At 33.0% G+C, this 14,136-nt stretch overlaps 1 protein-coding gene across 1 annotated transcript in view; it reads left to right on the forward strand.

Moving 5' to 3' along the window:
- The window catches only part of LOC126890167 (C-type lectin 37Da-like), a 34,372-nt gene that overhangs the window by 1,007 nt on the left and 19,229 nt on the right, over positions 1 to 14,136 (forward strand). The gene's annotated exons all lie outside the window — the stretch shown is intronic.

Raw genomic sequence — 14,136 nt, forward strand, 5'->3', positions numbered from 1 at the left:
AACATCTTAAAGAGAAAAATCATACTCTGAATATCCCAGATGACGTCTCTCTTCTACACAACATCCCACAGAGAGACTTCTTAAAGTTGGACTTGTACGAGGACCTAGAAATAGTTGAAGAAAAACAAAAAAGTCCAAATTGTGTCAACCGTCATGTATCGTTCAACCGGGACTTCCACCCACTTCATCGACAACTCTTTTCTTAACTTCTTCTTAATTACCATATTACTTCCACCTCTTTATTACCCCCATCACTTTCCTATAGTTACATCTACAGTTGACTTGGCACAATCCATAATGATTTTCTCTCTTATTCATCTCTACCCTTTAACCATTATCATCTATCCAATGATACACATACAAACTGACATCTTATATCATCACTCACACACATCTCCATCTTTAAACTCATCCATAATTTTCAATGACTATCTTCACCTCATCTATTCACATTATTACCAAATTTAATAGTCTCACTACTCTTTCTGGGTCCCGTTCATGTCTCATTTCCATTATAATCTCATAAACCTCTAACACTCAACCCTCTCTCCTATGGTTGACTATATTATATGATGGTCTGTTTTGTCGAACCCTTAGAGTTCCGGGTAGCCTGCGGGGGCCTTGGGAAATAATGGCATGGATCTGAGCTTGTCTTATACATCCCCCCTGATTTTGAGACATTTCTACATCTAGGTCTCCCCATTGTGATTTTTTATGGTACTTTCACATACTATGGCAACTTCCAACCATTCGAATAAAATCGATAACTTGATACCAACATAAAATGGCTTTTTTAAGCTCTAGATGTCCACATAACAGGGCTTGATAACGTTTATTCGGTTTTCGTTCAACGTGTAATGTGGTTTGCCTATCTCTTTCACTACAAATATTCTACCTTTTACATCAAGTTCATTTTCATTTAAACAGATCATTTACCATAGTGTGAGCGACTGTTTTTATTGTTAATGATTTAACAAACTTTACAATAAATATCACAAAACCATCAGGGAAATTTTAACTTCCTGTGGAACTGTCATTTCTGTCATGTCACCATTCAGGGTTTCCGCTATCAGAGTCACTTGCTTCTACACAGCCATGATGTGATCAAGTCATATTTAGCTCAGTGGTACCTCTAGAGCGAAACATTGGATATTTTATACATCCATGTGTAAAATCACATCATTTTTATATGTTCCTATGACGGATTAACTTTAAAGGGTTTTTACCCTAATATTTTTAATTTGGTGGTTAGCATGTTTGATTCAAGAAACACTGATGATGATCGGTCAACCGATTGAAAACTAGTTCTGTTTGTTTTATGATGTAGCCCTGTAGAGGGATTTTAACAAATATACCTTTTATAAAGGATTTCATGTTTTTTTTTTGTAATAAATGGTATACAGCCAACTACAGGAAATTTTTTCCTCGTGGATATTTTTGAATATTGCAGAAATATTTTTTTATTTATTGCAGTCGCAATCATAAATTTAAACTACTATTAAGTATTACTACTATTAAAGATTATAATAATAAAATTTGGAGCAGCTCGCTATGCAAGGTCAAAAGATATCTTGACGGAACTATTCCAATTCTATGCATATTATTACAGGACGCTCTCCTTCTTCTTCTTATTCTTCTTGTTAGCGCTCTATCGTCCACGTTTGGACAAAGGCCTCTCTTAACTTCTTCCATAGGTCTCTATCCTGAGCAACATATTTCCAATTTATTGCGGCTGCTCTTTTAATATCATCAACCCACCTAATCTGTGGTCTTCCTCTTGGTCGTTTACTTTCGTAAGGTTACCAGTGTTGTATTGTTGCATTCCAACGTTGGTCTTTTTGTCTAGCAGTATGGCCTGCGATTGCGAAGCTCAATTAAAGTTTGGTTACTTTTATTGTTATGTCCTTGACTTTTGGTTTTGATCTTACCCAGTCGTTCCCTTTTTTAGACAAGGCGAAAACGGCGGGTTCTTTGGAGAAAATATTCCCATGAGATTTTTTTTACATAATCACATTCGTGAGACATTGCAGAATAAGATTCAAGAAGTCGCCCACGTGAAAAGTGGTCCAATTTTTTTTGAATTTTTTTTTAAATCAAATTGCAAAAATCAATATTTTTGGCCCTGGCAATATTTTTTTAGGTTTTTTGGACTATTCTGGGTAAAAAAGGTCTCTTATAATTTTTCTCTAAAATTTATCGTTTTCGAGGTAAAAGCATTTTAAAATTGAAAAAAAAAAGGAAAAATGGTGATTTTCAAAGCATAATAACTCGGTTACATAAAAGATATTATTATGAAAGTCAGAAAGTGACTAAATCAAAGTTTAAAGCCCTCCCTACAAGATCCTGCAGAATTTTTTGTCATTATTTGATTACTAAGCGCTCATTATTTTTACTTAAAAATAATGAGCGCCATGCACGTATTAGGCGGCCGTCCATGATGAGTACGAAAGAGATGCCATCCAAGCAGTCCATAGCGCATCTCACTCGCACTCACATTTACAGCCGCGTCAATACGATCTTACCGCTCATTATTAATAAATAAAAATAACAGCTTAGTAATAAATTAATGACACACATTTCTTCAGAATCATGAAGGGGGGGCTTTAAATTTGATTTAGTCACTTTCTGACTTTCATAATAATAATCTTAAACCGAGTTATTAAGTCTTAAATATGGCCATTTTCGGGTTTTTAAATTTTAAATTGCTTATAACTCGAACACGATCAACTTTAGAGAAAAATTACAAGAGACCTTTTCTGTCCAGAATGGTCCGATAAATCTAAAAAAAATTGTCCGGGCCAAAAATATTGATTTTTGCAATTTGATTAAAAAAATTGTTAAAAAAAATTGGACCACTTTTCGCGAGGGCGACTTCTTGAACCTTATTCTGGGGTGTCTCACGAATGTGATTATGCAAAAAAATCTCACGGGAATATTTTTTCCAACGAACCCGCCTTTTTCTCCTTGTCTATTTTATCTGACAGTCGTATATTCTCCTTTCATGACCATTTTTCAGTGCGTCACAAATTATAGAAAAAAAGGTAAGTCCGTGATAATACCAATGAACTGTCAATACAGATGGAATGGCCCCGTCCCATTCAAATAGTGAAGCGAGATTGACGCCAACATACAAGAGAGAGGTGGTGAGAGAGACAGAAAAGGATCAGGTAAAATTTGACAGGCAATTCAATTGCCAATATCAACTTAAATCGGGGAAATGGACCTTATATTTTTTTAACTTGGTATCAGGGCTGATAGACAGTATTTAAAAATTAAGTTAATTTAATAAAATAATATGATGTTCATTTTCCCGCAAATTACACGTCCTGTCAAATTTTACCTGATCATTTTCTGTCTCTCTCTACTCTCTCAGGACCTCTCTCTTGTATGTTGGCGTCATTAACTTTCTTCATGCCTATTCCATCCGTATTGACAGTTCGTTGGATAATACACATTTATGACATTTATTCTAACATGACATTTTAGTTAAATCTGACAGTTGTCACATTTTATTTTCAATTTGGAATAAAGACAAATCAATTGTGTCTGTTGCATTTATAAAATGGTATTTTCTTTGATTTGTATAGTCTTATAAATTGTACAAATTATATTGATAAGATTATTATTTTATTTAATAAATAATTATTTTTTGATTATGGCGCCATCTATCGACAACTAGAATAACTAGAAGAAATGTTATAAATGTCTGTAATCACCGACGTACCTTTTTTTCTGTCTCATACAATTTAATGCGTTAGAGAGAAATCGAAAAACTGTTACGCACTGAAAAATGGCCATGAAAAGGACTATACCTAACATTGCTTTTTCCATTGGTCTTTCTGTTTTGGCTAGTTTATTCATATTTGTCGTATTTAGTCCTGTCGCCAGTGAGGTACAACGGCCTCCTTTATTCAGATGGACTTACCCAAGTTTTTTATGTATTTTGACCCGTAGAACACGAATTTTTTGGACAACAGTTGATCCAGATGTCGATAAGATTGTTATAAACAAAGAACTTGAGGAATTACATAACAGCGATTTTTCGCGAAACAATACATTTTTTTTGTATTTTTTGGGTCATTCTAAGCAAAAAATGTTCTTACAAGTTTTTTCGTAGGATGCATAGTTTTCGAGATAAACGCGGTCAAACTTTCAAAAAATCGAAAAATTGCAATTTTTGAACCCGAATAATTAAAAAAAATAAAATAGCAATTCTGCTTACCGCATTTGAAAGTTCAAGTCAAATTATACCGGTTTTGATTATTTGCATTGCTAAAAATTAATTAATTTATTGTTAAACACAGCTATAAACACAGCTATAAACACATAGTGGTTGAGTGATGTTTTCAATGCAACCCTCGATTTAAAATCGAACGAGTAGGCTCGCCTTCAAACAGGCAATTTCTACGTACTAGCATGCATTAAAACGCATTAAAACACTATTTGTTTATAGCTTTTTATAGCTTTGTTTGACAATAAAAATAGTTACATATTTTCCTAACTAGTTCGGAAAGTGATACTTTCACGCACGAGACTGCCGTTGACCCTAGTGTTGCCCAAATGCAACACCAAGACGAGACTTGGACAGTCTTGGTCTTGGTCTTGCACCAGTACACCTGGTCTTGGTCTTGGTCTTGGTATTGCACTCCAGTCTTGGTCTTGGTCTTGGTCTTGCAGCAAGAGTCTTGCAAGTCTCGCAGTTACCCACTAGCATATTGCTATTAATTAATAAACAACTCACATTAGGTGGGTTTGTATACACCCACTCTAACTGGGCTATCTACCATGCACGGGAGTCAGTCTGTACATCTTCTTTTTTGGTTGACCATATTGAAATGAATATCAGATCGAAAAACTGAAAATTACACGTATTCGATATTTTTGAAAAATCTATCGAATGACAAATGACACCAAACGCGATCCCTGCGGAGGTGGGGTGGGGGGTACTTTAATTTTGGGATTTGGATTCCTTACGTAAAAATAAATTGGAACGCAAAAATTGGAAATGAAAAATGAATTTAAAAAAGTGGATTAAAAAGGAATTTTTTCAAAAGAGGATTTAAATTTACCGTACAGTAATGCTAGTTGGTAACTGGTCCAACATCCGCCAAATTTACTCCTCTGTTATGAAATTTTGACACTACTGGTATTTCATAGGTTAATTAAGTTATATCGGCGATTTTTGTGTTTTCTGTGCTATTCCTTTAATTTTTAGATTTTTAGTCTATTTTTATATAAAAAACAGTAGTTGTTTTTGGGACCCTTTAGCGACGTATTAGTATAATATAGTATGTATGGATTACGGTCGAAAGCCGATATGGTCAACCAAAAAAGAAGATGTACAGACTGACTCCCGTGCATGGTAGATAGCCCAGTTAGTTAGAGTATAGGCAGGGATAGTTTAGATCGTGGGTACAAACCCACCTAATGTGAGTTGTTTATTAATTAATAGCAATATGCTAGTGGGTAACTGCGAGACTTGCAAGACTCTTGCTGCAAGACCAAGACCAAGACCAAGACTGGAGTGCAATACCAAGACCAAGACCAAGACCAGGTGTACTGGTGCAAGACCAAGACCAAGACTGTCCAAGTCTCGTCTTGGTGTTGCATTTGGGCAACACTAGGGTCAACGGCAGTCTCGTGCGTGAAAGTATCACTTTCCGAACTAGTTAGGAAAATATGTAACTATTTTTATTGTCAAACAAAGCTATAAAAAGCTATAAACAAATAGTGTTTTAATGCGTTTTAATGCATGCTAGTACGTAGAAATTGCCTGTTTGAAGGCGAGCCTACTCGTTCGATTTTAAATCGAGGGTTGCATTGAAAACATCACTCAACCACTATGTGTTTATAGCTGTGTTTATAGCTGTGTTTAACAATAAATTAATTAATTTTTAGCAATGCAAATAATCAAAACCGGTATAATTTGACTTGAACTTTCAAATGCGGTAAGCAGAATTGCTATTTTATTTTTTTTAATTATTCGGGTTCAAAAATTGCAATTTTTCGATTTTTTGAAAGTTTGACCGCGTTTATCTCGAAAACTATGCATCCTACGAAAAAACTTGTAAGAACATTTTTTGCTTAGAATGACCCAAAAAATACAAAAAAAATGTATTGTTTCGCGAAAAATCGCTGTTATGTAATTCCTCAAGTTCTTTGTTTATAACAATCTTATCGACATCTGGATCAACTGTTGTCCAAAAAATTCGTGTTCTACGGGTCAAAATACATAAAAAACTTGGGTAAGTCCATCTGAATAAAGGAGGCCGTTGTACCTCACTGGCGACAGGACTAAATACGACAAATATGAATAAACTAGCCAAAACAGAAAGACCAATGGAAAAAGCAATGTTAGGTATAGTCCTTTTCATGGCCATTTTTCAGTGCGTAACAGTTTTTCGATTTCTCTCTAACGCATTAAATTGTATGAGACAGAAAAAAAGGTACGTCGGTGATTACAGACATTTATAACATTTCTTCTAGTTATTCTAGTTGTCGATAGATGGCGCCATAATCAAAAAATAATTATTTATTAAATAAAATAATAATCTTATCAATATAATTTGTACAATTTATAAGACTATACAAATCAAAGAAAATACCATTTTATAAATGCAACAGACACAATTGATTTGTCTTTATTCCAAATTGAAAATAAAATGTGACAACTGTCAGATTTAACTAAAATGTCATGTTAGAATAAATGTCATAAATGTGTATTATCCAACGAACTGTCAATACGGATGGAATAGGCATGAAGAAAGTTAATGACGCCAACATACAAGAGAGAGGTCCTGAGAGAGTAGAGAGAGACAGAAAATGATCAGGTAAAATTTGACAGGACGTGTAATTTGCGGGAAAATGAACATCATATTATTTTATTAAATTAACTTAATTTTTAAATACTGTCTATCAGCCCTGATACCAAGTTAAAAAAATATAAGGTCCATTTCCCCGATTTAAGTTGATATTGGCAATTGAATTGCCTGTCAAATTTTACCTGATCCTTTTCTGTCTCTCTCACCACCTCTCTCTTGTATGTTGGCGTCAATCTCGCTTCACTATTTGAATGGGACGGGGCCATTCCATCTGTATTGACAGTTCATTGGTATTATCACGGACTTACCTTTTTTTCTATAATTTGTGACGCACTGAAAAATGGTCATGAAAGGAGAATATACGACTGTCAGATAAAATAGACAAGGAGAAAAAGGCGGGTTCGTTGGAAAAAATATTCCCGTGAGATTTTTTTGCATAATCACATTCGTGAGACACCCCAGAATAAGGTTCAAGAAGTCGCCCTCGCGAAAAGTGGTCCAATTTTTTTTAACAATTTTTTTAATCAAATTGCAAAAATCAATATTTTTGGCCCCGGAGTTTTTCTAAGGATATATATTTTTTTCGGGCCTCCCTTAACGATTTCCCCTGTATTAAAAGCCAATATATGGTAGAAGTACATTTACAGGGTACAAGGTTTCTCCCCATGTGATAATCTGACGCGCTCCAGTAACTGCAAAAATCTCCGCTTGGGCTCCCCTACCATTAAATACATCATTTTTTTTTCAATTTTTTATAAGATATATTTTTGCTTAGAATATTTTTTTCAATAGAATACTTACTTTTTGAGTCATTTGCGCAAAAACCGTCGAAAAACGTGTTTTTTCTTTGTTGAAAAATGAACATATTCAGTCGCAAATAGCTCGGAAAGTATTGACTTGGTTTATTTGTAGATGAATAAAATATAACAAAAGTTGCTTAGAATTAGTCAGCTTATTCAACCTTGACTTATGTTGAACCTTTGTTTTTTAACCCCCCAAGAAGGGGTGAAACTCATCCCCAGGGCAAAATCACACATCGGCCAATATCTCTTTTTATATAATAATATCTCTTTGTTTGAAATTTTAAGGTTTTGTAACATTTTACCGTGCGTGAATGGACTATACAGGGTAGCCAAGCATTATCTAATCTAGTGCTTTTTCAGTAAAAAATTTTGTTTGGCCGATTGATCTAATATCTAATTGCACACACGGCAAACAGTTTATAAGTAGGACGTTTAGTCTTTACGATATGGATAAGAAAAAACAATTGAGCGGTTGTCCGTAACACTTGATATATGCTATTCGTATTATATTTTTATTACCTTTGTTAGGCGACATACTTCTTTAAAAGTTTCAATGCGATATTATACTGTCGTGTCGGCGTAACACAACACAAGAAGATTATTTTATGAAAGGTTAGCTATTCTCAAAATTTAGACAATACTCAATTGTCATTAATTTCGGAGCGAAGGCGTCGTCTGATATTAGGAAAGAATGAAATATTTTATTTTTACATTGTATAATAATTTATTATGACCTCTGAGTACGTATCCAATAAATAAGAGTGTTCTTATATGAATATTTTAATTCGGTACATATGTTTATCGTATTGTTCATAATGCGCATAAATCCAATTTTCCAAATTTTTGTTACATATTTTTTTGTATCTCATAGTCTCTAAGCATATACCCGAACTAATATACAGGGTGTAACAAAAATACAGGTCATAAATTAAATCACCTATTCTGGGACCAAAAATAGTTCGACCTTAGTACCTTAGTACAAATATGCACAAAGTTACAGCCCTTTGAAGTTACAAAATAAAAATCGATTTTTTCCAATATATCGAAAACTATTAGAGATTTTTTATTGAAAATGGACATGTGGCTTTTTATGGGAGGAATATCTTAAAGAAAAATTATAGTGAAATTTGTGCACCCCATAAAAATGTTATGGGGGTTTTGATCCCTTAGACCCACCCAAACTTTTGTGTACGTTCCAATTAAATTATTATTGTGATACTATTAGTTAAATTCAATATTTTTAAAACTTTTTTGGTTCTTAGTATTTTTTCGACAAGGCAGTTTTTATCGAGTTGCGGCTTCTTTTCTAATATGTTTACATAGAGATTTTATGGGGGTTTTGTTCCTTTAAACCTCCCAAATGGTTGTGTACGTTCCGATTAAACTATTACTGCGATACCATTAGTTAAACACAGTGTTTTTAAAACTTTTTTGCTTCTTTGTATTTTTTCGATAAGGCACCTTTTATCGAGATGTGGCTTCTTTTTCAATATGGTTCAAAATATACCTAAAAATGTAAATCATAAATAAATTTTCCTATTATTATCAAGTCTCCATAATCGTACTTAGCCATATACAAATATGTGGTGGATTTGACAAATATGCAAAATATCTCGATAAATACTGACTTTTCGAAAAAGTACTAAGAGGCAAAGAAGTTTTTAAAGCATTGTGTTTAACTAATAATACTACAATAATAATTAAATTGGAACGTACACAGTTTGGGGGGGTTTAAAGGAACAAAACCCCCATAAAATTTTTATGGGGTGTCTAAATTTCACTATAATTTTTTTAAAGATACTACTGCCATAAGAATGCCACATGTTCATTTTCATAAAAAATCTCCAATAGTTTTCGATATATTGTACTTTAACTTTAACTTTTTTTATGTGCACATTTGTACTAAGGTAAGTTAGGTTCAGTGGAACTATTTTTGGTCCCAGAATATGTGATTAAATTTATGACCTGTATTTTTGTTACACCCTGTATTATTACATAAAACAACACTCAATCCTAACTGCAAGACGCAAGAGTCTCGCAGGCTTAGTCTTGTTCTTGCTCAAGTCTTGCACGGTCAGTCTTGGTCTTGGTCTTGCTAAAATAAGGCTGTCTTGGTCTTGGTCTTGGTCTTGCTAAAACGCAAGAACAAGACCAAGACTGCAAGACCAAGACCGATTTTGGGCAACACTAGTTGACCCGAACGACGCAATAGCGGAGTTCGGGCAAGCAGTCGAGTGCGGTGAAGATACTTTCCGCATGAGTCAGGAACAATATTTTTTCTAGGGCCGTACGTTTAAAAAAAAGCCACAAAAAATAGAATTATATCAATTTTTATTTAGAAGCGAAAATACACAAATGTGCAGTCATTGAAGCGTAATAGCTATTTGTATAACAAGGGAGAAAAGTGCTACTTTTCCTCCCGAGAATGAAGTTTACTGCCCGACGCGTAGCGGAGGGCAGTAATCATTCAAGGGAGGAAAAGGCACTTTACTCCCATGTTATACATATGGTTTTTCCACCTTCCTCAAATTAATAACAAGTCATTTTTCATTTTTACTTAATTTATTTATGTAAGTAACCAACAAATTTTATTAAAACTAAATCTAACAAGTAGGTACAATATAACTGTCAACTGTCAAATATAAGTTAAATTATTAATGTAAACATTGTTAAATCAAAATAGAAATTTACTGTTTTTTACCATTTTGCAAAATACAGGGTGTATTAAAAATAAACGTTAAAATGTATAGATACTTACGTAATAGAAAATAGATATTGTACAGGGCGTCAATAAGTTATATTTTATGAATGAAATACCGTGACGTCACTTTTACTTTCCTCCCTAGGGAGGAAAAGTACAACTTTGCTCCCTACAATTAGGTCCGGAAAAGTATACTTTCGGTGGAGGTAGGTGGAAAAACAGGTTTTTACCTCCGAAATTTTTTACTATGAACCGATTTACATGAGATTTTGGAATTAGGCTTATCATACCCTTAAATTCAAAAGTGATATTGATCCGAACTCCGCTTTTTATTTTTAAGGGATGAATACAACCCCTTAATGGAAAAATTGACATTGAGCAGAAACATCGCCAGAAAACGTGTTTAATAATAAAAAGTGACATTGTGAAGTGTTTTATAACAGAATAACCTCATGTTAAGCCTTTTTTCATTCCCTTGGAAACTGTACAACCCTTGCAAACAGCCCCTAAATCGCAGAAATTTACAAAAAATTAATTTAGTATGACAAAAAGATTTAAATATAGAGTAAATGATATTATACGTTCTCTATCGTAATTATCATATTGTTAACCCCCTTTCAATCCTTAAAAACCACCCCTAAATAGAAAAAATTTACAAAAAATTACTTTGGGTTGACAAGAAGACTTAAAAATAGAATAAATAATATTTTACGTTCTCTATCATAATTATTTAATTGTTAACCCCTTTCAACCCTTAAAATCAACCCCTCGATTAAAAATTGTATAAAAAATTTCTTTTGATAAACTAAAAGGGATTTAAATATCGTTCCACGTTCTCGAAAAAGCTATGCTGGAAAATCATATGCTCAAGTTCTTTAACCCTTAAAACTACTCCTAAATTAAAACACTGAATATGTATGATTATACATTTAAAAATGTTTAGTTGACTAAGTAGAAAAAAAAAATACGATTAGTTTTTGGGCCGTACCTACTTCACTTTTGAAGCTATCACAACTTATAAAAAAACATTTTGAAGGTAATTAAAAGAGCTACAACTTTTTTTATTATAATATGTAGTGAAAAAGCTTTTATTTTGAAACGGTGAAGGGTCAAAAGGCTCGAGAGAGACTGTGGTTGCGCTACCGCGCGCTCTTTAATCAATCATATCTTCGTCCATTTTTGTGTGATAGGAAAAACCAACAAACCGAAATTTTTGACAAAAAACCTATTTTTTATTATTACACTTTTTTATGTATCTTTCATTATTTTTGAGATATTATTAAAAGAAGGTGTTTTTTTTTAAATTCTAAATTTTTTTTTCTCTCAAAATCGTGATTTTTTTCAAAAAATATGTGTTCCAAAGCAGCAAAACTGCTAGAATCCATCAAACTCTTTATATTAAAGTTGATTCTAGACGGAATATGATTAATTTTAATTTTGGTGGAAATGGCATTTATGAAATCCATTGATTTAACAAAAAAACCATTAGATGTTCTCTTTTTTTCATTACACCTCACACATTTTACGTACAAAAGACTTTTAACAGTGTTCATTTTAAACCTTATTTTAAGCACTATAAAATCCTTTCTCATTAGCATGCATAAAATTTATTCGGTCTCCGCTAGATGGCATTGAATACATCGATTAAATTTTACACAAAATAAAAAACGGTTTTGATTTTCAATATCTCGCTTAATATTGCATTTGGAACACTCTTTAAAAACCAATTTGTTCATTTTTTACCTGCTATAATTTTGTTTAGTATAATATTATCGTTAAAATGCATATTTTTGGATATACAGTATTGCCCAAAATAAACAGTACTGAAACTGAAACACAGATGTACCTATCTTTGTGCGTCCTGTCATATTCAAATTAATTAGTATAGACCTGTCGAGTAATCTTGAAATAATTACTTATTAAGGCCTAATTGTTAAAAATGCTGTTAAATACAGAGGAGAAAGTGTTTCTCGTGGAGCATTATTTCCGCTCATACGGAATCGGCCGACGTAATAGTGCAAGTCTGCTATTAGGCCTTGGGCCCGCATATACAATTATTATTTATGACCACACCGTTGAAACTTTTTGTACTTGTTATTTGGGTGGAGTCGGACAAATTTTGAGCTTGGCGCATTATGGTAGTGGGGCGTTTGTCTGTCAAGCGGTGACGAAGTTGTCAATTTTATGCAAGAAAAAAATTTATTACCACATTGGTCATTCTATTTTAATCAATGGATTTTATCATATAAACAACGAAAACAATTTTGTCGGACAAAAATATTGGGGCATATGACGCGTCGGACACGCTAAATATGTCAAATTTATGAAAATAATAAATTTATTACCACATCGGTAATTTTAACGGTATCTATCATAAAACCTTTTTACAATAATGTGGTAACCTTGTCGGACAATTTTCACGGGGCATATGCGCAGTCGGACGCACCGAAGATGTCAATTTCCTGAAAATTTTTTATTTATTACCACAGATGTCATTTTTATTTTGTACTGTTCTTTTACATGTGTAATGCATATTGGATCACTTGTCGGACAAAAATAATGGGGCGTTTTGGTACAATTAAAAGAAGAAGTAATTTTTATGCATACAGGGTGTTTGGTAAAGAATGGGCCATAGCTTAACCTCAGGTTCCTGAGGTTAAAATAGGCCGATTTAAGCTAACTTACCTTAGTACAAAGTTTATAATAGCCGAGATACAGGGTGTCAAAGTTAAACTTTTTTTTTATTTATTATTTAATATTTCCTGATAGGTATGAGATAATAACATGAAATTTTATATTTGGGGGTTTTTTGGGTCGAGAAATCTAAATTCCTTACCAAAAATTATGCATTGCCCAGAGGGCGCCACATATGCCTTTCAGCACTCATTTATTACGTTCAATTTTTTTTATCCCTCACTCTGTATAATTTTGACATTAAAATTTTTATTTTCCTATTAGTTTTACTTAATAAAGGTATACTTCTTTCATCTTCCTAAACTCAACCGTTTTCGAGATAAACGCATTTTAAATATGCGATACACCATCATTTTTAGCATAATATCATTGAAGTTACACCCGAAAAATAACTTAAAATTTATGAAAATAATAAATTTATTACCACATGGATAATTTTAACGGTATCTACCATAAAACCTTTTTACAATAATGTGGTAACCTTGTCGGACAATTTTCACGGGGCATATGCGCAGTCGGACCCGCCGAAAATGTCAATCTCCTGAAATTTTTTTATTTATTACCACAGATGTTATTTTTATTTTGTACTGTTTTTTTACATGTGTAATGCATATTGGATCACTTGTCGGACAAAAATAATGGGGCGTTTTGGTACAATTTAAAAAAAATTAATTTTTATACATTTTTGACTTCATATTAAATTACGTATTTTTCGGCTCATATTACCCGTATGCGCGCCAATGGTGAATATTAAATTCTTAACTGTAGTTAAAAATGTGCAATAACTACCTCTTAAAACCCACCAAATTTCATTTGCATATCTCAACTGGTTTTAAAGCAATAAATAAATCGTCAATTTGTCAGAAAAACTTCAACACCCCCTATCTCGGAAACGATGCATTTGTGGACATACGTTTTTCTCGTAAAGCAAACTGACTTTATTTTGTCATGCACAATTACTCCTTAAAGTTTGCCATTTAAAAACACACTTTGTCTATGAAAAACATGGCTAGTTATTAAAGTCCTTAACTTTTTTATTATCCAACATAAACGAATGAATGAAAAAACTGAATGTTGAGAAGGAATGAGGCTATAGTTAGGTTTTAATTTTAGTATT

The sequence above is a fragment of the Diabrotica virgifera genome, chromosome 8 (assembly GCF_917563875.1).
Source record: "Diabrotica virgifera virgifera chromosome 8, PGI_DIABVI_V3a".
Taxonomy (NCBI): Eukaryota; Metazoa; Arthropoda; class Insecta; order Coleoptera; family Chrysomelidae; genus Diabrotica; species Diabrotica virgifera.